Source organism: Ceratotherium simum, chromosome 7 (assembly GCF_057802395.1).
Source record: "Ceratotherium simum simum isolate JZ-2026a chromosome 7, ASM5780239v1, whole genome shotgun sequence".
NCBI classification, from domain to species: Eukaryota; Metazoa; Chordata; class Mammalia; order Perissodactyla; family Rhinocerotidae; genus Ceratotherium; species Ceratotherium simum.
Genome location: NC_141906.1, coordinates 56,572,660 through 56,598,539, shown reverse-complemented (window position 1 = coordinate 56,598,539; position 25,880 = coordinate 56,572,660). Strand labels below are relative to the sequence as shown.

At 35.3% G+C, this 25,880-nt stretch overlaps 1 long non-coding RNA gene across 1 annotated transcript in view; it reads left to right on the top strand.

The window, feature by feature from the left end:
* Window positions 1-17,213, top strand: part of LOC147916677 (uncharacterized) — a 39,575-nt gene extending 22,362 nt beyond the window's left edge. Inside the window, exons 2-3 of the long non-coding RNA XR_015552800.1 lie at window positions 15,266-15,353; window positions 16,788-17,213. This is a non-coding gene — a long non-coding RNA (uncharacterized LOC147916677). The remainder of the gene's footprint in view (window positions 1-15,265; window positions 15,354-16,787) is intronic.
* The last annotated feature ends 8,667 nt before the right edge of the window (window positions 17,214-25,880 follow it).

Genomic DNA, 25,880 nt, shown 5'->3' with positions numbered 1-25,880 from the left:
TTTTATGAGTGTGGTGAGAAAATGTGAATATTTTCATTAATAAAAGTTAATAAGAATTAAAAGAATAGATGCAGGTACCTTGACACTGACTCCCTGCTTCTCTCTGCTGGCCCCTGTATTCTTTAACATGTAAGAGCATCGAGAGGAGGGATACGGATTGAGTTGAAGACTGATTCAGGTGCCTCACTCACCTTCAGAATTGTGGCCAACCTCATGAACACCCTTTAACTTGCTGTTGAAGAAAGTAGAGTGTTCTATTTATGATACTTCTGTGTAGACTCAGTGCTGCATCACTATAGAAACATGGTGCCACTGTGAAATAATCACATTACAATGAGGGAGAGAACTGCAGGATTTGGGCTATACAGTAAAGAAGTATAGAACTTCAAAGGTCAAAATGTTAGCACCATTGGTTCACTGGGAAGAGAAGGGATGCTATACTCACACTGCTGTCACAGTAAAGGTATCACTTGAAAACATACGAAGTCTACTAAAGGACTCACAAGTTCTAGTTTTTTTTTTTTTTTTTTTTAATAAGCCACAATACTTGGCAGTTCAGTGAATGCTGAATAGTCAATGAATCAGCATTTGTGAACTTCTTTTTATATATTTTTTCACTTGAAATGTCATGGACTATAGTTGGCTGGGTGGCTTCTTAGGAAACAACTTGAAGATGGAGTCTTAAAAGGTTTGGAGGGTAAGATCAGGTAGTTTCTCAATGCATGCAAAGATTTTATTCTTTACTTTTAAAGACAAATGTTGAAAACATACAAGAATTGGAAACTATTGAGTAGATGACCTCTAAAATAGTTTCTAGCTCTCAGAATCTTAGAAGAGACTCCCTAGAAGTGAATCTAGAATCTTAACACACTGATCTGACCACAGTTTCAGATAGACAAAGGAGAGAAAAAATTATTATTATTATTTTTAATTTTTATCTATTTTTTCCCCCCAAAGCCCCAGTAGATAGTTGTCTGTCATAGCTGCACATCCTTCTAGTTGCTGTATGTGGGACACAGCCTCAGCATGGCCGGAGAAGCGGTGTGTAGGTGCACGCCCGGGATCCAAACCCGGGCCGCCAGCAGCAGAACGCGTGCCCTTAACTGCTAAGCCATGGGGCCGGCCCCGAAAAAATTAATTTTTAATGAATCAGCACGTTCTTAGAATTTTGCTCACTGCAATTGTAGGGAGAGGGTAGTTATTGGTAGTTACTGTATCTCAAAGCAAGATTGGTGCTGCCTAGAGAATGTTATGAGGCAACAGAAGCTGGCAGTGATAAATTTTAAGGTTCTCAGTTTAGGATCATAATTGTCAAATTGTTTACTCATAGATGAAATGATTTTACTAATTAATAAAATTTACTTTGATGTTCACACTAACTTTAAGCAAACTGAATATCACTGGAATTAAAATATCCTTTTAGATTAATTTATAGATTAAAAATATTTCCAAGGATATAATGGGCTTTTAAACACTCATTGACAAGAGACCAGTTTGTAGTACTGAATTTTATTATTATTATTTGTATAATTCTAATTGAAGTTATTTTACTTTCCCAAGACTATACTGAATTAATTTTTCAGTATACTTTGAGAATGGAATTATTTTCATTGCTCCTCAAAATTTACCCACAGAAGCATTTTAAAGGAATGAATTTTTTTTTCCTGAAACCTCAATAGATTGCAAATTTATAACAAAGCCTTTTAAATGAGCAACAGATTCTACTTTCAAGTGGAAAAGAAAAATATTTCAGAATTAAAGAGGAAAATGTTCCAAAGAACAGTTTATAATGTCCAACTTTACATGAAGTCTGGATGAATTGAGGAGCACAAACATACTTGAACTGAGCTACTTCCTGGAATTTACTGCTGTGATCAACCTTTACACTGTGGCTACCTGAGCTTCACTAAATCGGACCCTATGGAGACCCTATAAAGCAACACCACTCAATGTAGATCATTCAGTGGAAAAAAAAAAAATGCCTGAGGGCTCTGGACGCTACCTGATTGGGGGCTTTTGGGTAGAGTTCCAGAACATCTCTAGACCAACTTACTGGACTATAAAATGACAGAGTCCAGTGAGAATAATATTAAAAAACCCTTCCATTTCTAACATGATTCTTCTTGAAATTTGTGAATAAAGCTCAATAGTTGTGGCAGTATATAGGTTGAGACAGATCTACTTGTCCTAAAAATCCCACTGCATGGCAGAGGGGTTAAGTGATCACTTTTCTAATCTCAGGATTTAGAAATTAGACTAGGGCTATATACATGTTCTCTGAATACTGATTTGGTAAGAATTTATGGACAGCTGTTATTTGCACCAACGAGCAGAAGAACTCAACACGCTTTTTTATTATTGATCAGCATTGCTATGGCAGCCAACTTTACAGTATCTGCATATGAATTATCAACTGCTCTGAGGAAATTGTCCCTGACATCATTTACTGGCAGTCTTTATGCCCTTGGGAATAGCAACTAATTTTAATGTTAGCCTAGGCTAAAAATTAATTATCAAAGCAAATAAATTCTGCAAAGGACAACAAGCCAATCCTGCATCCTTAAAGCAAATATTACTCTGGCGTCTCCCTCAACTATGTCTCCTGGCAGCACTCAACTAACAGATTTAACCAGCCATTTTTGATTCTCATTTCTAACGTAGGCTAGGTACTTTTACGAACATTGATTCATGGGTACATGTATCGAATACCTTACTATATATCAGGTACTAGATAAGGCACTGGAAAGAAAGGTTAATAAAATATATCCACTTTCCTCTGAGCATAATTTACTGTGAGCAGAACAGCTAGAGGGAGTGGACAAGTTAACACAGAATGACAATATGGGTTTATAAAGATATGAAAGAGGGTACCACAGCAGCACATACTAGATGTTATTGGAGAGGCCTCAAAAGTACATGCTATTGGAGTGTGTCAGGTTTTATGGTTTTGACTTAATCCAGAAGTAAACCATGCTTGGATTTTGAAGAAGATGAATTACCCGATTATACTTAGATTAAAATGATCACTCTAGTTGTAGTATGAAGAGAGGTAAGACTGACTGCAAAAAACTCTATAAAGAGTATATTGAAATAAACTAGATGAGTTACTTTGAGATCCTGGAACAAGGGGCGGAAGGGAGCAAGATAACATTTAAAAAGAGAGCAAATTTACCCTAAAGCAGGCGCTAGTTTTCACTATCACCTTGGAGTATGATATTGGGTTTTAGTTACTATCCTGGCTGAGGGATGGAGGTAGTTTCTCAGGCTTCTTTGTCTTCTCCAGTAACAGCTCTTACCCCAGGGAATCATAGTGCAGGTTGCACCAACTGCTAAGTATTTTAATTATTCATTTGGGAGACAGAAAAATGACCACTGGATGAATCCACAGACCCAAGAGATCCACTATAAGCTAGAACTTCACCAAAACTCTATGTATTACCTGGGCCCATATAACCCAGGTCTTACCAGGGAGACTGTGATTAAACTTTGGGTCTCCAGGGATCAATGCCAATTCAGATCAGTCCAACAGTCCTTGAAATGTTTGAATAATACTGTTTTCTCAGTCTATTGCTTAACCTGAATAACTGACTGTAGATTCCTTAGGGTAAACACTGAGGAAATTATTGAATATACTTGCTGTGGTGTTGCAGAGTCTTGCATCTTGGGGGCCTGGTGTCTTCTTCAGTCAATGTATTCCGAATCTGAAAACCAGCTCAAGTTACTGAACTGTGCAATGGATCATGACTTTTTATCGAGGCAACTTCTCTCAGCCTCCTGGTCATCCATCCTTGATTTTTTCTGTTGGTGTAAGCTGAGTAATGCCCTCGTTGACTGCCTATCTGTTTTGTCCATAGGGATGCCATGTTCTAAACCCTTAATCCCTTGGCTTCCTCTCTAACTTGTAAATAATAAGATAATTGTAGCCTGTTAGATTTAGCAGTTAACTCCATCACATGTCCTCTATTTGTAGAGAAGTCTTATCATCCCTATTATTATCAGCAAGCTGCATTATATAATAGTTTCTCCTACTGAGAAACCATGGCTATGGCTTACAGAGTAAAGCCACCACTGAAAGTTTTAGTGTTGTTGGTACCCCTCTCATCAGATCATTCATCATAGCCCTTGTAAATGGTATGCCCTCTGGGCTTCCCATGGAACATAATCATCTGGTAGACCTTCTGGCCATACATGCTATGCCCATTCCCCGATGTCCACTGAGCATTCTGATTTCTTTTTCCCTTTTCTGCTATGGCAATTCTAGCCTTTTAATTCACTCAATGTAGGTCATCGTTTTTTACATGCTTCTAGGAGACATCCTAGTAGCAAGTTTTTCCTATCTCCAGGGATCTTTGCCTGAGCGTTGAATCCTGTATCACAGGAGAGCATTTCCAAGTCAATAAACTCTTTTTTATCCTATTTTATATCCTTACCCCTTGATTAACCACCCTCAGAATATAGTCTCACTCACACTCCCCCAGTACCTACTGGCATAAGAAATCTATATTTGCAGCTCTTTTGGGCTATAGAACCAGCTAGGCTATGCTGCAACCTAACCCTAGTTATAGGAGTAGTGGCCATGATGGAAGGTAGGAGCAGAAACTGAGGGGCACACCTGATAGCTGACAGGAAAGAGCCTCTGAGTTATCTTCCAACACAAGAAGTGGGGAATGGGTCACACTGGCTCTTGATGGGGTTGCTATTTTATAGGCTTAGAAGAGTCCAAGGATTCTGAGAAGACAAAAAGTTTCATGGCATCTACTGAGTTGTCTTTATCCAATGTGTCAAAGTCCCAGGTTTTCCCTACCAGGGCCATGATCTTGACATAATAGAACAGGCTTCGTGAGCATTTGATCACCTCTGAAGCTGGTCTCTCTGATTCTTAAGTTTTTGAGTTGGTCTTAGGCTTTCTTTACCTCTTACTACAGGAGAGGCTTTCACACCTGGCTTCAATTGCCTAGTATTCCTCTTAGCTCTTCATTACCCTTCTGTGGAACATCAATGGTCTTTAGCAATTGCCAGGAAAGCATGTTATCCTTTCATCTGCCATTTCCTCTATACATTCCCTTCCACCAGTACATCCTCCTAAATCACTATTAGTGAAAGGTTTAACAATTGGACCACCACCTTATGCCAGATATATCTGTGCTGTACCTACCTTTGGCATTGGGATCCTTATTGTCAGACAGGTATTGAATGATCCAGCTGCTAAAACCAACTTTTGTAATGATTTATCTTCTCACCTGCTTTCTTGAACGACTCCCAGTACCAGTAATCACAGTTTATTAGAAATTAACATTATCATACTGCCCTGTCAAAACCTTGACCAACATGGCAGGGAGCACTATAGCAAGAATTTTCTAATAGTTACCCCATATCAGGTAAAAATTGTAGAGTTTTTGTATATCTGCCTTGATCAGATATGGACTGCCCCTGGAAAGTCATGATCTAGAGGAGACAGTTCTCTAAAGCTGAGGAAGATCCTGAAGGAGATAGTGAATATCCTCTTCTTTTTATTTGCTTTATAACATCTTTTTATAGTGCTTTTAGTGAGCTCTCCTTATGATGAATCTCTCTAATTTTTGTTTATGTATAAATGTCTTTACTTTTTGAAGGAAATTTTTATCATGAATAGAATTCTATAATGGTAGTTATTTTCTCTCAGCATTTCAGGATGTCATATCTGTCTTCTAGTTTCCACTGTTTCTGATGAAAAGTTTGCTGTCAGTCTTATTATTTCAGCTCTGAAGAAAACATAAATTTTTATATGGATGCATTCAAATTCTCCTTGGTTTTCCATTTTTCAGCCAAACTAACAATGGGCCTGTGTGTGTGTGTGTGTGTGTGTTTTCTTTTATTCTTATTTGGGGTATTTTATTTTATTTTATTTTATTTATTTATTTTTTAATTTTTTAAATTTATTTTTCCCCCAAAGCCCCAGTAGATAGTTGTATGTCACAGCTGCACATCCTTCTAGTTGCTGTATGTGGGACGCGGCCTCAGCATGGCCGGAGAAGCAGTGCGTCGGTGCGCGCCTGGGATCCGAACCTGGGCCGCCAGCAGAGGAGCACGTGCACTTAACTGCTAAGCCACGGGGCCAGCCCTATTTGGGGTATTTTAAAAGCTATTTGAAACAAGGGCTTGATGTCCTTTTTTTATTTAAGCTTTCTAAAAAGAATTGCCTTTTATTATTTTTAAATATTGTTTCTTTTCAATTATCTGTTGCCTTCCCTCTAAAACTAGTAACACAAATTTCAGAAATTTTCACCTTGTTTTATTTGGCTCTCATGATATTTTCTATATTTTTCTAGTTGTATCTTTTGTATTCTTTGGGCTTCAATCTGGATATTTTTTCTGAACTACCTTCTAGTTCACTAATCCTTGGTCTTGTGGAGTCTAAACTGCTATTGAAACTTTTATTACTTTCTTTCTTTTTCTCTTTCTAGGTACTGAATGAGATGCTCTCCTTTATTACTTTCTTAATTTCAGTTACTATATATTTTACTTCTAGGATTTATATTTTTGTAGATTCCAGTTCTCTGGTTAAATCATCCATCTTTTTCTTTATTTTGTGAACATATTAATCATAGTCATATTGATGTTTTGTGTCTAATAATTACAATAACTGAATCTCTTGTGGTTGTTTTACTATTGTCTTTTTTTCTTTTAATTTTCTTTTTCTCACTTTTTCTTTTCTTTTTTAGTCATTTTGTTCAATTTCTTGCCATGACTGATAATTTTTTTAAACTGAACCTTATGAAAAAATTGTAGTGGCAGTGAACATATTACCTTCCTCCAAAGAGAATTTAGTGTAATTCTTGCAAGCCGTAGAGTATGACCAGATCACCTTCATACAGTCTAGTCTGGAGTTCAGGTTTTGCAAGTCCTGTTCTACTTTTACTTTGCCTTTATTTTTAAGCACAGTCCTTGTTTTTTATGGCATAGCTCTTATCGCTATGGGTAGCCCTTTGAGGTTCTCAACTGGGGTGTTTTCCTGAGCCCCTCCTTTGTTGTGAGATGGGACTGCTAAAATTGCTTCCCCAGTACTGTGAAATGGACACATCTTCTGCCTGTCTCTCAGTGTCTTGCACCAAATCCGTACACCTTATGAGTCAGTAAATGCTCAAGGAAAATTGCATTTAGAATTTGAGGCTTACTTCTCTGTAGTGTACTCTCCTCCAGGATCTTTTTCTCTCAAGTTGTGGTTGCCTTGGCTTCCCTGAACTCGGATGGTGTTCTCTCCATCACAATAAGATTGCCACAACTCTGGGCTACTACTTCCTCTGCAATCTTCATCTCCATCCCTGAGAATCAGCAAAGTAATGTGGGGGGGTTATAGAGGCAAATGTGGGGTTCACCTTGATCCAATTTCCTCTTAGGTCTAGTCTCCACAAGTATTGGCTGTCATGACTGTTCTTTAAAGAATTCAAACAGCTGTTTTGTTTTGTTTTGTTTTTGTTTTATATCCAGGTTTTACACTTACTTTCTTCAAGAGGGTTTCTTTGATACATGCTACTCCATCATAGACAGAAGCAAAACTCTCAACTCAGGTTTTAAAGATATAAATTGTAATAGTGTTTGCTTCCAATTTAATATCTTACTGGTCTTGACATATTTGCTAATTTTGTTTTTTGTTTTAAAAATACCAAAATTCAGAGATACTGTTACAAATGTTAAAACTGCCCACATTTTGCCTTGTGGTTCCAGCAACAGACCAGAGCAATTCTTCATATTTGACGACCTCCAAAAAGAGAGGCTCAGCTATTATTGCCCAATCAGGAAAGGTTAAAAGGAAGTAGAAGTATAAAACTTCAGGACTATTGCCGGAACAATTCCTATGTTGGCTGCAACATAAAAGGCAGCCTTCCTACATCCCTGTGTAAACTTTAGGATGCTCTATACAGCCCATTCCCATAGCATGGCATTTATATGTGTGCACGTTAACTACACTGTATTTAATGATTTGAAATGAAAGATGAGTAAACTGATGTGAGTGGAAAGTCCAGTAGCAATTGTAGATGTTCTTTTATTTCCTTCATAGTTTCTTCAGATTCGCTGCCTTATAAATCAATATATTATTTTTTACAGCAAGAGGAACAGAAGACTTTTTTTCAGAGTTTAATTTCTTAATGATAGAGTTTCTTCACCTTTCTTGTCCCAAAGAAAGCTTTGGGAGGGTCTGGTATGCATCCCCGTTAGAGTTGGATGACCTTAGGCAGGTATCAGCAGATTTCCTTAGGCCTACGAGAAATAGAAACAGTTTGAATTTAGACAGTAAAAAGAATGAATCATCAGACCATGTCTTGCCCAAGAAAAGGGTTGAAAAGGCCAAATCAAGTATGGCGGGGGTGTAAATTAGCCTTCCTCTCAGGACAATGTCAAAATAAAGAGGCAGAATGTCCCTGAAAAGAAGTTAAAATCAGAAGGAAATCATTGCATTAAACAGGAAAAAGAAGAAAACAGGAGGATGAGAGACAATGCTGAAAGCATGGAGAGTCGAAAGCAGGGTAGGGGAGGAACATGCCACAGACTGTGTACAGAAGCTTGAAGCTTTATTCATAAATAAGCCATATTTACTGGAGCATTGCTTCTTCACTGTGCTCTGTGCAGGCCATGGAGGCAGAAGTATATGTGAAAGAGATCAGGCTGAATGTCAGTGGTCACGCTGGCATCACGGAAAGACCTACCTAATACCCTAACATTATGGAAGTCTAAACTGGGTGTTTGTATCCTGCTTAAACACACCTATGATATATTTAGCAGATGTTAGTCATTGTGTACTGGCCTGTTCCTACTATAGAAAAACAAGACTCATTAGACTTACCACTATGCATCCCTTTTCCTAATTTTCCATCTATCCTCATACTACCTAGCTTTTTTTTCTCCTCTACTGCTCCCTTTCCCTCATTCTCCTTCTATATTTCTGATTTTTATTTTTATCTTTATTCTGCCTCTTTCATATGCCCACTTTTCAAAATTATCAGCCTTTTTAAAGAAGGGGAAAAAAACAAAGAGTTAACATAGGAATAGTGTAAGAAACGTGGGATGTAAGGTAAATTCAAAATCATCTATTTCAACCCCCTAGCACACACAGGGAGTGCCTCTGCCACAACCTAAAACATTTTCATATAGCTTTTATTGGGACATCCAATCATAAGACCTCATTACTTCGTAGTTAGCTTATTCTATTCATGATCAGTTACAATTGTTAGAAAAATTTTTTACAGGGAGCTGAAATCTGTCACTCTCTAAACTTAATGCTAGCTAACGCTACTGACTCAAATTTATTTCTAACTTATATTTTCTGATAAAGGACAGAAAATTTACCTGCCTCCAAATCAGTTTTACTTGTCTTTCCATCAGTCATAAGTTTCTAAAACTAGCATTTTTCTCATTTTTAGTGGAACCATCAGCCAATGCTGTTGAGATATCAGTGGCATTCCTGTGCTGCAGGATACTGAGTGCACTTAGACTCACTTAAAAAAAACAGAAAACTTATTGTATCAACTAGAAAGTTTGGTTAACACTCAACCACAGCCATTCCAGATAGCAGAGGATTATGAATTAATTAGTAATGAATCCTAGTCACCTGTCTGATTTTGGACTCTTTTTATAATCAACTCTGGGCTTTCTCATAATTCCTTGCTGTTTTTAGTGTAGCACAACATTGATTCTGTTTCTCCTCCAGCTGAAGAGCTGTGAAATACTTAATAGATCAAATTGAAAAGATGAATAAAGAGAAAATTTGAAGACAGCAATTGTTTAACAAGAATGAAGTTGCCATTGTTGCAGTCAACATTTCTAAATTTAAGAATCAGAGAGAAGACAGGTTTTAATCTCCTTAGGGCTTTCGCTGCCCGTTAATATAAGGTCAAATCTGAAATAGGTGCTGCCTCTGACTCATAGGCATAAGACCTCGATTTAAATATAGGTTTTTCTACTGTATTACTGTGCAACTTTGGGCAAACAACTTGACCCAAGAAACTCAATTTTCTCATCTATAAAATAGCATTAAAAACAAATAAGTAAGGCATATAATCAATAAAGGGTTATTTAGACCTTAGATATTATTATTTTTCCCCCACTAGACTGTGAGCTTCTTGAGGGTAGCAACTAATATTACTTTTCTTTGTATCCCAGAGGGCAGCAATTCTGAAAATTAGAAGTAAGTGCTCACTAAAACGTTGTTTGAAAAAATACAATAATAGTTGAACATTTCCTTTCATTTTCTCTTATTTTGTAGGTAAACAAGTTACAGTAAATAGAAGAGAAAGCAAACTCTTTAGGGCCAAATATTAGCACAAGGCTTGGAAAATTCTGTATATGTTAACAAGGTTGTAAATCATTTTACATGAAGATAATGTCAGAATTTTTATTTAAAAATATATAATTTTCTAAATAAAAATATAAAAAATATATATAATTTTAAATAGGGTAAAGTAGACCCTCCCTACATGTCCACAATACTGTATTAAGGAAAAGAGTCGGTGCTCAATTGATATTTATTTGCTGAACAAATGGATATATGTCCTAGCATCCTCAAACCAGGAAAACATCCAAATATCTCCTATAATTTTAATGAAGTTACATTTTAAGCTTTATTCATTATCACCGGAATTCAAAAAAAAACAATTAGAATGGATATCTCGGGAAGGCTGAACTATATGTTCCGAGGATCATCAGATTTTTAGCACACTGTAATCTGATAAAGGTCTTTGACATGGCAACCACAAGAACTCTGAATATTTTACAGAAAGAACGTAGTGATTTAGTCATCATTAAGATAATAAAAATATTGCTAATACAAATAGATTGTCAACCGGCATCTTTCTGAAATGAAGTGCTATAGATATAAACATAGAACCCGCCTCTTTAAATCTTTTCTTCAACACTTCATGAGCGATCAAAAATTAGTCAGTGAACATAGAGAAAGCACTATCAGGTTAGTTGTTTTCAGCCTGATGAAATGACCATTTATCAATAAAATATCTGCCTCTGTAGTCACCAATACCTAGAGTCATTGCCTATTCTGCTTCACAGTAAGACTCGGGAAATGATAACGAGAAATTGCTCACAAAGGAGTCTTGTTAGCTGTAACCTCCTGCAGATGTCTGTAATTAGGGTTAAATGGGTGACCCCAGGCTTATTTGGAAGTAGAAAATACTTTAGGAAAGAGGATGCATTTGAGTTGGAACTTAAAGAAAGAATCAAGTGTAGGGACCCAGAATGGGGACAAGGCATTTAGACAGTGGGAAGAGCATAAATAAAAACTTGGAAGAGAAAAATGTCACTATGAACAGAAAACAAGGAATATGAAGTAAAACTTAACAGGAAATTAGATAAGAAAAGTAGGTTGGGGTAAGTTATGGAGGGCCATGAACGTCCAGCCAAGAAGCATGAACACTGCTAATTGGACAGCATGGTGACATTGAAATACGACATTTGAAATGGCCAAAAAGGAACTTGCAGTTCCTACAACTGAACCCAATTATCACTTTTTCTAGTGCTGAATATATTAATTTCCTGAGCAATATGTTACCTTTTTAGATTAGAATTCCTTTTAAAAATTCAGATCCCCAATACAGCTTCATAGAGCATTTTGTCACTATAACTTTAAAAATGTGGAGAAATGTTCATGCATATGTAAATATTTCAGATAAAAGAGAGCTAATAAAGTCAAATGCTGTCCACGATTATGAAATGCTTGGTAGATTATAGAATGTGCCACATACATTCAGCTTTTAGAGCCTCAGATATGATTACACATCCAAATCATCTGACTTGTTTTAAACAATATTTTGCTTATGATCTAATACACAGTTGACATTTACATAGCATGCAATTCAACAAGCATCCTTTTTATTAATATTCAAATTCTATTTGGAGATGTCATTTGTCTCTGAAGATTCTTTAGCAACATGGTATCTATTTGTTCTCATTAGTGCATTGCATAATAATTTGAGCTTCCCTTCACAGCTTATAATTTTGTTCTTTTCTTATGCATCTTTCCTCCTTTATGGGTACAGGATTGTTCTGCTTACCATACGTCTACCTCATGGAAAAGTGACTCTGGAATCACTTCCTGTCAACCCATATAGGCAACTCACTCATGAACAAACTATTTTTAAGCGCAGACACGGCTAGTGTCAGCATTTTTAGCCTGCTTGAGTATTTTTGTTTCAAGATAAGAGTTCTGTTTCCTTGTCTTAAATTGGGACGACTGTGATGACGGCATTTATCACTATAGTAATTGGAATAGTCCAGTGATGACACCCAAGTCCATTGATTTAACCAATAGTCCAGTGATTTAACCCATGGGGAGGGTTAAATCCCGTAGCGGCACAAAGCAGCATCCAGTGCTTTGAAGTACTAATGTTCTCTTACTTTTCTAAATGTTTGTCTCCCAGAAAGCATTTCTTTTGTGCATTACCCTGCAATTAGGATTTGAGTTTTTATTGTAAAGAATTTTGGTTGCTTAATTTCTCAATCCCCGGTGAAGAACTGAGGGAAGCCTTCTCAAAGTGTACAGAGAATGTACCCTCTCTTGAACAATGCTATTTGTCAGGAGCATTATGATGGCTTCTAAGTATTGGCCAAGTTGCGGCAGAGTGGGGCGGCAGAGTAGAAGAAGTGCAGACCTGCAAGTCAAGAAAACTGGGTTCTAGCCTTGAGTCTTTGTGTACTTGGGCTAGTCCCTCACTTCCAGTTTTTCATCTCTTAAAATGAGAATTATAAAATCCAACCCATGACCTTGACAGGATTCTTATCAGATCAAGATGTTTAAAACTTGTAAAATGCAGTTCAATTGAATAGCATTGTTATTCCATATTCTCATATTTACTCTTAAGATGATTGAGAAAGGCTGAAATTGGCCTCCACGCGTAAGAAGCTAACTCAGGGAAAGGCCGCAAGTAAGTAATGCTAAAGGATCTCTCATTCAGGCTGAGAGATTTAATTCTCTGATATAGAAGTGAATTGGATTCTTGGCTTATAACACAATAAAAATGTTTCTATCTTGCACTTACCAAACTCCAAATATTTAGAAAGCAACATTTTTGATACTTCACTATCAAACTTAAATCCACATTACCTGGTGGCATAGTGTGATAAAAATGACTATGGGTTTTAACATGGGCCTGAAAGAAAGGAGTTTGGCTCAATAAATATTTATTATAAGCATAATAACTGATAGTGAGATGTTGTAGTGTACTAGAAACGTCACTCACCTTGGAGTCAGAGGTTAAGGAACTAGCTCGTCCCAACTGTGGATCCATGTAATAAGCCATCATGTGTCATTTAATTCTTTGGTCTTTAGGGTCCTTATCTATAAAATGAAGATAAAAACTGATACTTTCTTTGACTGTATTGGACACACAAAGTGATAAAATATGTGTAAGTATTTGCAATCTGTAACGATGCAGATGCAGGCAATAATAAAATTACAGCAGTAGTATTGTGTAATAAAACAGGAAAGCAAGGCAAGAATTAGTAAGATTGCAGAGTATCACTAGTTCCTCCCATTTTGGAAGAGAAGGAAACTAAACCTCTCCCAATGACATGAAAACAAAAGGCCTTTCATTCGCTTATAGATCTCATAAGAAAGACTGAGGGAAGTGATTGGATGAAGGTCAGCAGTGAAAACACTAAAGTCATCTACATTGGCCACCTGTTCAAGTTATCTGGAATTCTTTTGTCCCCACCCCCAAATCTGGATTAGAAAGATTTCACTAAGTCTTTTGTGTAATACTAAAACAAATTTACTGTAAATAGCTTTTATCTTATAAAATACTAACTATAACACCTAAAGTCACTCAGGATTAAGGATCAATATAACATAATATAGTTTGGTATACTAAGCTAGAGTGAAAATGTAAATAAATAATATGGCCAAAATTAAACTAGGTCAATCTGAAAAATATTTCCAAAGAAACTAACCAAAAGAAAGAAACACAAAAACTGACAATGAATTACTTAGAAATACAGTGATGACAGTATCAAAATAAATAAGGCAAAAATGAATTGATATAAAGCATCTATTGGTAATTCAATCTGTAGAAATTTGGCATCTGCTATTATGTAAATATTTAATTATATCCTAGGGTTAGGCACTTTGCTGTATCCTTTTATTTCTTTATGCTGTATTTTATTTTTATTTGATAGTGATATAAAAATTCTTTTGCTTATTTTCAATGAAATTTGAATAAGTCATTAAAGGCATCGGTTCATAGTAATATAGGCTTCAAAGATAAATATTTATTTGGAATTAAAAAAAAATTGCTTGGATATCCATCTACCAAACATCAGACATCCCGGTATTTTGAAATACCCAGATTACTGGATGTAGAGTTTAACCTCTGGGTGATTAATATGTAGTGTTAACCGTGTATTAATGTTAATTGATATAGCCACATGCCCAGTGGCCAAGCTCTCTAATATCCTTGAAAGATTTGAAAGGTTGACAGAATGAAAAACATGGATGGCTGAATCATTTTCCTTTTCAGAACTGTTAGTGTATTCCTATAATTAAATATGCTGAATCAACAGATTCTTGAATAATTTCTATAACAAATAAACATAACAGAAAATTTCTGTTTAACCAGATATGCATACATTTATCAAACTTCTCTTGTAGCAAACATAAAGCTCTATAAACTCTAACAACAAAAAAAAGTTTACGTAAATTAATCTTAGTGAAAACTCAGAAAAACAGAAAGTGTTCTTGAATTACAAGGAAAACATGCATTGAGAAGCAAACCAGTTACCAAAGACAAACTCAGTGGTGGTAAGGAAACTTCTCTGTTTGAAATCACAGCTTTGAGGATCAATAGATTCCTTGATTGACAGTTCCTTTAGATTGTGTGTATATAACATCAGAGTAACTAGTTGAAAAGTGAAAAATCACACGTACTCGGTTATTTGGTGATCATGAGGTTAAAGATTTTGACAGATTTTTCAGTTCACATTTTTAGAATGATGACTATGTTCACACAAAAATCTAAAAAAAATTAAAAAGTGAGAATAAAAGGTTGACAACAGCTAGGAGTAGACTAAAAGGAAAGTAAAATATCTCAGTTTTATTGCTGTTTTCAGTCGTTTTGAAGATACTATCAGAGTCTGGATATTTGTTGATACTCATTTTGGCTGAATCACTTTATAGACTTCAAGAAGCCAAATTGTTCTATGCGAATTGTCTTTGCCATCACACCACTCAACCATCCTGAAAGCATAATCAATATTCTAATTCTTGTTAATTTGTCTTTCCCTACAGGGAAGGAGATGAAGGAGGAAGTTATATAGAACTCTGCATACGCACATGACAATTTTCTTCCATTATCATCCAATCCGCTATTGGTCAGGCAAGTTCAGTGCTGTGATGAAATAGTCGAAACTGAGTTAGCCTGGGTTTTTAATTGCAGGCAGTAGAAAATAAATCTAGATAATTTAATCAGTCATCAGGAAGGTGGGAGAATGAGACTCAGAAAATAGTAAGAAAAAAGCGTGGACTGGAGCCAAAATCACAGCGCTCTGAGACCATTGCTGAATATTGGAGCCACAGACTGCGCTTTCATGGCTGTAAGCCCCGCACAACAGGCGTTTTCTCTGCCACTTTTTTGATAGATGTACTCTCCTTCTTTGAGACACCTAAACCTAATTAAAATGCAGGGTAAGCATACGGAATTGGCAAAACCACGTGCCCAACCTGTTTCTGCACTGATGACTTGGAAACACGTATCTGGCTTTTCAGTGTCCGCAGTGAGAGGCAGCCTTTGCCTACCATGAAGACTCATATAGCGTGTGGGGAATGCTCCAACACGGGAAGGATGTTCATTTGTTGGGCAGATAAACAAAAAGGAGGCAAATGCTCATTAAACTACACAAAGATGAAAGTGGGGAAGGCAGCATGCTACAATGGATGTTGGGCTTAGGCATCAGATTGAGCTAAGTGTGAATTTTGGCTCCCCTACTTCCTTCATATATAACCTCCAACATATTTCCTATCCTTTCTGAGCATCTGTTAGTTTGTAATTTCCGTGAGGGTAAGAACTGTTTCTGACTTGTTTGTGTGGTATTTCCAGCAGCTGGAACAATGCTTGGCAATAAGCCAAAGCTCTAAAATAGTTCTTGAAGGAATGACAAGGCCAAATTGCACTACTACATATGCTGACAGCAGCATGTACCATGCCTCCTAAACACTTACACATTTTATTTGTTTTTGTGATTATTTGACTGTATATTTCACCACACCCACACTAAGCTTTATGGAATCAGGGACAATGACTCTTACATCTGCCTGTCTCTACTGTGCAGAGCATGGGGTCCATCACTTAGTAATTATTTGCTAAATAGTGAATGAAGGAATAAATGAATGAATGAGAAACTGAATACATTTTATCACCTGTAAATTGGATATAGTATCCATTTCATGTGAAGATTCAATGAAAATATCTAAAGATATTCTTACATAGTATGTTCATTGTTTTTTTTCTTTTTGGGACAAAACAAGCTCTAGAGTTACAGTTAGTTTTAAAATTCTAAAACTTAATCCTTTAATTCAGGCAACAGTGAACAATTGTGCCATTATATTTATGAACATATTTTGTTCTAATTTGTTTACATATTTGTCTCCTTTAACATGCTGAGAGCACCTCAAATACAGAGAACGTCTCCTTTTTTGTTTAATCAAAGTCAGTGCTTACTAATATCTAACCCACAGAACATATTCATTTTCTTGAAAAAAATTAATAAATGAATGAATGCCTATGTAATAATGGACTTTCATTATTTTGCAGAGTACCAAGATTCATCTCAGAATCAATAATGTCACTTTCCATGTTATGAGAGAAATAAAGAAATTATCAATGCAGAAGAAACCTAGACCACAGCTTCTTTCCCCTTTATCCATGTTTGCTTGTGAGATCCAAAGGTTAAGATGGTTGCAATAACATATGCTTCTAATTATTGAGTACACATTCCCAGATGAGAAGGTTTTTTTTATTTTGAAAAAGAGAGAGAATTTTGATGAAAACTAATAAAATCAGGTCTCATGAACACACCAAGTCTATGTCATAGAGGCAAAAACAAAGAATGGGACACAACCAACAATAAAATGAAATCTAGTGAAAGATGGTTGTGGAGCAAAGGTGGGAGGCAGGGGAACTGGATAATACTTACTAGGAATGGCTAAGAAACCCAACTAAAGGAGAACAAGTATAAAGGAGCAGATAAAATATATATTTATATGTAAAGCTAATATATATACAATTGATATATCTTTTAAAGTAAGAAAATTTCCTAGAAGTGAAGAAACACACATTAAATCTCAATATTGAAAGGATTTATTGAATGACTAGCAAAATGAATAAAGAATTTCATTGATGTACATCATCATGTACGTTCAAAACCTGTGGATATGGGGCCAGCCCCGTGGCGTAGCAGTTAAGTGCCCGCGCTCCGCTGCTGGCAGCCCAGGTTCAGATCCCCGACGTGCACCGATGTACCACTTGTCAGGCCATGATGTGGCCGCATCCCACATAAAGTGGAGGAAGATCCACATGGATGCTGGCTCAGGGCCAGTCTTCCTCAGCAAAAAGAGGGGGATTGGCATGGATGTTAGCTCAGGGCTGATCTTCCTCACAAAACAAACAAACAAACAAACAAACAAACAAAAAACCTGTGGATAAAAAGAAAATCTTAAGAGTGGGGTTGGGAACTGGGCATATCATAGGAGTGGACATCAAAATTACATTGGACTGCTCAATAGCAATTCTAGATCCTATAGTAAAATGGAGCAATGTCTTCTAAATTCTGAGAGAAATTATTTTTAACCTAGCATGCTCTGCCAAGACCAAATACCATTAAAATTGGAAAAAAGATCAAAGACATTTTAAAGTAACCAAGGATTTAACATTTAATCTTCCAAGTACCTGTTCCTAGGAAGTTTTAGAAAATGTGCTTGTCGAAACAAAAGGAAGATATGGGATCCAGAAAGGAGACCTCAAACGTAGGAGGATAGGTAAAGAAAGTCCCAAGACAACTGTCCTGCAGCAGGCTTAGGAGGAACCAGTCCAGACTAGAGAAGAAGGGAAAATAGCTGAGGGAGAAAGAGAACCAGGAATTAAAAAAAGAAAAGAACCAGATATATTATTTGGCATTTCAGCATTGGAGAAATTATGGCTTGTGTGGAAAATTATTGCTTTCGGAGACAGTAATGGTAGATAAATAGATAATTATGTAAATAAAAGTAATGAGGCAATGATTAAATCTGAGGATGAGGAATATGAATGAAAAAATATATAATCTACATTTTTTGCCCTTATCAATGAAAAAAAAAATGTATCCATCTAGGCAGAAAAGTGTAAGAGGCTGCTACTGATTTAAACAATTATACTGTAAGTATGCTGGGAAGATAAGAGTAGGGAAATAAGGAGGAAATTATATAAGAGAGTTAAAGCCTCAGCTACTATAATGGGTAATTGGTAATCTTTGCCTAAAATTGAAAATTCAGAAGTTCTAAAGATATATTGTCCAGAGATATGTATGTAAACATCAGAAAAAATAGATAACAGAATCAAAAATGATTGTCAGGGGCCAGCCCAGTGGCACAAGCGGTTAAGTGCAAGCGCTCTGCTGCGGCGGCCCGGGGTTCGCCGGTTCGGATCCTGGGTGCGCACCGACACACCGGTTGGCAAGCCACGCTGTGGCGGCGTCCCACATAAAGTGGAGGAAGATGGGCACGGATGTTAGCTCAGGGCCAGTCTTCCTCAGCAAAAAAATGAGGAGGATTGGCAGATGTTAGCACAGGGTTGATCTTCCTCACAAAAAAAAAAAAAAAATGATTGTCATTAGATAGAGAGAAATTTGAAGAGAAAGAAGGGTGGATTTGGGAAAATCTGTTTTTTAATATGAAGCTTATAGAACTATTTGATTTCTATAAACAATATGGCATTATTACTTAGAAAATGATAACCATAAAAGAAAAAACAAACAAAACAATCTTAGGAAAAGCCAAAAGTAATTGCAATAAAATAAGAAAAGTTAAGATGCAATGACACACGAGGAGACAAAATTTATATTTATATTTTTAAATATTTATAATAGTTTGTATTTATAAATAATATGAAAAGTTACCTAGAAAATCCACAAAGTTAAGTGAAAAATTCTGAAAATTAATAAAAGCATTAAGTAAGCAAATACAAGATGAACATATAAAACTTAGTAGCTTTCTTATATACCATCAAATATTATAGTGATATGTTGGCTGCTTCTCCTATCTAACCGACTCCCATTTCCTATTGGCACCTTCATTTCCTTTGAGGGAAATACTTCTCTATGTAATGTAGTTTTCATGGGAAATAGTCCCAGGAGTCCAGCTCCTTGGAATAGAGAGTGTGTAGGTCTCCCATCTCAGCTCAGCCTATTGGACTCTAGCATTTTGAATGTTGAACTTTATGACTCAATTTCAGAAAGAATCATTGGATTGGATTTATTCTAGCAGCAGAGTACATACTTCATTGTACTTGGCTGGGTCAGTGTCACCGTGTTTTCTTTTTCTTAGCACTTCAAAAGTACTTGGGATATTGCCTACTAATAAGCTTCCAGGCTCCTATTGTTTTTACAAGCCTCCAATATCCTTAGGAAAAGTCTTTACTGCCTATTTTGTCCAGAGAGTTTTGTTACTTGCAACCTAGAATCTTGACTAATATGAGCACCTGGGGAATAAATATAACAAGAAATGGTTATGATGTGTACAATAAGATGGCAAAGCTTTATTGAAGAAGATAAAGAAGGCCAGATAATAATAAATTGTAAGAGAAAAGTGGAATGTCCAAATATATATCTATAAATTCAATACAATCCCCATGAAAATTTCTAAAAGAGTGCTTACAGAACTTGAGATGATTATCGAGTTCATCTAGAAGATAAAATTCTCAAGAATGTACAACTTTGAAAATGTAGGTCAACAATAAAGCTATAAAAAATATAGTGTTGTTATAGGAAAACACAAATAAGTTAATGGAACTAAATAAGGAGTCTATAATCAGATCCTTTTAAACAAAGGAAAATTTTCAAATCAGTGGAAAAAGAACAAGTAGTGACAACCAGTTGAAAAAATATTTATGAAGTTATATTACTTTTTCATACTACAAAGAAAAGCAATTTTTAGAGATATTTAAAAGTCAAACATTCATAGCCTATATAGGAAAATATTCTTATATCTCAGAATAGAGAAAGACTTACTAAGCTAGATATAAAAACCAAAAGCCATAAGGAGGAAAGGTTGACATAAAATAAACTTCTATAGGAGGAAAAACACCATAGTCAAAATTAAAAGAAAAATGATATTTTGAAAACAATTTAACAGACCAAAGTTAACATCCAGAATATATATTAAAAACTTCTATGAATTATTAAGAAAAATATATACCCAGAAATTGGATAAAGTATATGAATAAGATTTTCACAAAGAAATACAAAAGATATGTAAGGAAATAAAAATATGATCAGCACTGACAGTAGTCATAAAATGCACCTTAAATCAGCTCAGAGATACTTCTTCTTATGCTCTTTATTTTGGAAAGATTTAAAAACTTGCAGGAAACAATATTGGAAACATTGAAGGGAAACAGACACACACAAATATTGGAGGTGAAGATCCAAATTGACATAGCCTTCCAGGAGGAGATGTTGGCATTGCTTATCCCAAGTTTCAGTGTTTGTTTTAATCAAGCAATTCCACTTCTAGCTTTCTGTCCTTCAGAAATAGTTACATATTCGCATATATAATAACGTTCATGAAATGTTTTTGAGAACGAAAAACTGGAAACAATCTAATATTCATTAATAGAGGATTAGTTAAAAAGTATGGTCCTATACTGGAACACTGTTTTTTGGGAGAAAACACACCCAGAATTTTGGGCCAGGTTCAAGGCCAGATGTCAGATCCCTAGGGAAAGAAATGCAGTCCTTTGGTAATCAGATTATAACTTGCATAACTAGAAGCACCTGATCACCCTTGGCTGAATCAGGGACTGACTGTTGTTATTACCATACAATATGGCAGAAACTTGACTTCCAGCTCTGTTCGACCATTTGTGTATTCAGGATTGGAGGCGTGTCAGCTGTTCCCCTGGCATGATCAGGTGCTATGGTCTACAACTTGTGATTATAGCTGTATGACATGGCAAACCAGTAGCTTCTAACATTAACCTGCCACCTCAGCATTATAGTGGTATCATTTCCTTTAAGTACTCTGGTATACAGAATTGCAATGTTCTGCAAGAAGTCAACTACCTGGAAAGCTGGCCTGCAAAGGATCAGCCTTGTACAACTGGCATAAGAGCCAATTGTGAAATTTGAAGGAATTTTGTGAGCTGGTTGTTAAACTTGGTAGCTTGAAACCAGTAAGAGTGGGAGTATTTCTACCTCATAAGTCAGTGAAGGTAAATATCAGAGCTTAAAAACTTTTTTTCCCCATTGAGCTGGTTGTTAAACACTTATCAGCACATCACTGCTTTTATTTCTAACTTCTCTTTATGAAATACTATATAAACACGGACAAGAATGAAGCAGAGCTATTTTTACCAACACGAAATAATTTTTAAGAAATAGTAATACCTTGAAGAACAACTTTTACAGAATAGAAAGATCCTTTGAGTAACAAAAAGCTTATATGAGTGTGTAGATAGATTTTTAAATGTGTAGAATTAAATCTGCAAGAATACACACAAAATAGCTGACCGAGGTTAGCCGTGGAGCATCGTGGCAGGGTATGGGTTCTTTTTCTTCTACCACTTATCTATACAGAAAATATAACCTATATCTTGGAAAATCTGCAATAAGACTACATCAATATTTTTTATACAAGATTTTTAAACAATAAGCTAAATAACAGGAAAAATATTTGCCAAACAAATATTCAGTGTTAATAATTTTAATACATAAAAAATCTCTAACAAATAGTAAACTCACCAATAAAAAATTATATTAATACAGAGCAAGAGCACATAAGATACTACTTTACCATGGTGGCAAATAATCATAATTAGAAAAAGAAGAAAATAAAAATGAAATTTTCAAATATTCAAAAATTTCAAATTTTAAAATTGTTATTATTGAATACATAAAAAATATACCACAGGTACAGTAAGATAAAACTGTCCTATAATGCTGCTAGAATTATTAATAGATACATTTCCTGGAATAATTTTATGAATATGCATTGAGTCATTAATATTATCACAATTTTTAGCCTAGTTATTGCAGATCTCTGAATGTATATTAAGGAACTATTCATAGATTCAGAAAGTATTTTTGATTAAGAATCCTCATTGTAGGTTTATTTATACAATTGCAATATCAGATATAGAAAATGCCCAATGAAGGGCAATGAAAGCATTCTATAATTTCCTCACCTATTCAATTATATTGATATTTATTGCATAAAAATTGTGAAGCTTAGAAAGGCTAATTTTTATTTGGTAGGGCACAATTAATGACAGCTATTCCTATTTTATAAAATGTTGAAAATAAAAAATGAAATTAAAAAATGATGTGCATAACTTGTGATACACTTGCCTTAAGCCCTCCCCCTACTTCTGCTTTCTCTAGCTAACTTCTACTTATCATTCAGGGTCAACCTGAATGCCACTTTTTTAGAGGAGCTTCCATTGGCCTCTCTTCAACTAAGTTCCCCTTGTTACATATTGAGATGACACTTTGCTCTTCTTTGTAATTACAGTTGTAATTGACTGCTTTAAAACTATTTAATTGTAACTTTCACAAGCAACATAAAATAGAAGTACGAAACGAACTGTATTTGTCTTATGTTTAAGTGTATGTCCAGCTGCTAAAGATGGCACATTGTAGATACTCCAAAATAAGTTGAATAAATGAATGATAACGATAGACTTATTGATTGCTTGATTGCTTAAACACACACACAGAAGGAAATGCTCCAAAACGGTACCAGTGATTATTTATGTGTTGAGCTTCTACTTTATATTTTTTCCTTTTTGTATTCACATTTATCAAAATTTCTATATACAAATTTTATTAGTTTTATAAAGCAACTATTTATTAACTATATAGTCAGAAAATAAACCATTATTTCAAAAATCGTGGCAATAGGAGTTGATAAACCAAAATAATTTAATGGAATTTTCCAAATTATTGCTGGGTAAGGTAGAAATTCAATGAAAAATTGAAGGAATTTATTCAAAATAATCTGAATGTATGTAACTCTTAAGCACAAAACTTCTATTTCAGCACATCTTGTAAATATTATTTTACATTTATAGTGTATATTTTAAGTAAAAATAGAATTTATATCTTGAAACAGAAATCATTAAATCTGGTCTCTCCTGGTTTTGCCACTAACTTCTGGTCTAGGACAAGTCATTTAGCTTTTCAGAGCCACTGTATCTGCAATCTATAATATGAGAATATTGGACTATATTTTTCCATCTTCAAAATTTTATCTTTCCCAACTCTCCAAATTCACAGAGAGGAATGGTTGAGTTTAGGAATCAGACTCAAGAAATCCCATTTATAGATTCCACATTAGTCCACATCTACGTCCGTGTGGGAAAAAAAAAAATAAAGATTAATTATATCTGCTTCATCATGATATATTAAAAGAGCACTAAACGTGACAGGACCTGACACCTGCAGGTTCCTGCCAAGTGGATACAGTTTGACAAATCATAAAGCTTATGATTAGGCTGTAGTCCCCACAAGTAAGTAGGTACGGCCTTTGAATATTAAGTATATCAGACAGTAACTGACTCATGATTTCGGTGACTTAAGTTACTTTCAAAATGCTTGATATCTAAAATAAATATAAATTCTTGACTTAGACACACATTTTCCTGTAGTTGTTCTGTTGTTGTTTGCCATGGCTTATTTATAAAGCAGATTGGATTAGTTATGGAATGATATTCTAATACAGCAGTACTAAAAATGGTCATAAATTTTCCAGATGAGCACACAGATAATTTCTTAAAAGGAAAAGATATTCACTTTCATATACTACACATTTTACTCCACTTACATTTTGCTTCCCATTTTTTCTCAAGAGGAAATTTCTACAGCTTACTGAAAACATCACAACCTGACTCAACTAAAACCTTGCCCACAGGATCACCCACAGAATCCCTTGCCTGGTTAACTTGTCCATGTTTTGTATTCTTGAAGATAAGTTTAGCTAATTTCACTTTCTCCTAATGAAATCAGGGCCACATACAAGGATTACTTTCCTCTGCTTTCTATTAATCAGATTTTAAAAGAAAATCTTAAAAATACTTGAAAAAATTATTATATTTAAGAGTTAGTTCCAGTAGGAAGAGCACTGGGAATTCAAATATTCATGGAACTTGACATTTTTGTTGCAATAAAGGAAAAAAATGAATGAGTTGCAAAAGAGTGCCTGAATAACTACTAATAAAAAGAAGCCATTTTAAAGCTAGTTTAGAAAAAGAGAAGGAAGAATACACGTGACTGTTCGGGTATAGAAGTAACCTTGGGGATCTTGTTAAGGTCCCTGAAGCTGTGGTATGTTGAGTGTTTTTGTTGAAATATGGTAAAAAGAAAAATCATTTTTTTTTTAAGTTTAAATTGCCATCAGATCCACTAGTATTCTGAAGCCACAGTCTAAACAATAAAGATGACCAGTTTGTAAATTTTTCAATTAGCTTACTACAGCTAAAGGAACAAGAATAATTGTCAATGTGATATTGTTTGGCAAAATTGACTTTTATACAGAGGAAGGTCTTGTCTCCAGATCTCAGAGGGAAAACTTTCCTTTCTTCTAGGGGAAAAAATAGGGTCCTAGATTTTCAGGTTTTTTAAAATATTTTTTTCCCTAATACTGTCTAATAATTTTAGAAGATATGCATATTTAGATTATTTGGTCTTTATTGATAAATTAGAAATACAAATTAAATAGGAATACTCTTGTAAAATAATTTTATTATATACTCATTATTAAAAATTAATTTCCCCAATAAAATATAATGTTTTTAATTTATGTTTATAAAAATATGAGTAATCAACTTATTTTTAAACAAAGCAGTGGCCAAAATTTTGAAATCTTCCTAAGTAATTAATTACATTCACTAATAACATATTCTTTCTTACTGAAGAGAGGGTATCTGATTGAAATTGTGGATTAAATAAACACTGCGAGACTGTCTTCTCCTCTTATCATACCAGGTCTTGTCCTACGCCTCTTCTTTAGGTCAGGTCTCATAGTGTCTGTCAAGCTTCTGTGTATGCATTCATTCCTGATGGACGATTAAATCATTGAACCCACACTGCATAAACATGTCTGTATAGGGCTTGCTCCAGAGCCTCTTGGAACATAATTTGTTCCCTTAGAGTAGATAAGTGTTATGATTTGAATGTTTGTGTCCCCTCAAAATTCATATGTTGAAATCCTGACCCTTAAAGTGATGGTATTAGGAGGTGGGGCCTTTGGAAGGTAATTTGATCATGAGGGTGGAGTCCTAATGAATGAGATTAGTGCCCTTATGAGAATATGTCAAAGAGCTAGCTCTCTCTCCCTCTGCCATGTGAGGATACATTGACAAGTTAGCCATCTGCAATCTGGAAAAGGGTCCTTACTAGAATCTGACTATGCCTGCACCAAGATCTCAGATGTCCAAACACCAAAACTGTGAGAAATAAATTCTGTTGTTGATAAATCACCCACGTTATAGTATTTTGTCATAGCAGTCCAAGCTGACTAAGACTAACAAAGTCTTACAAGAAGGTATTATTACTACTACTAATGAGGCTAACATTTACAGAACGCTTGTTAAATGTCAGGCTCTATGCTAAGTGCTTTTTTGTGCGATTACTCTTTTAATCCACTCCAAAACCCTGTG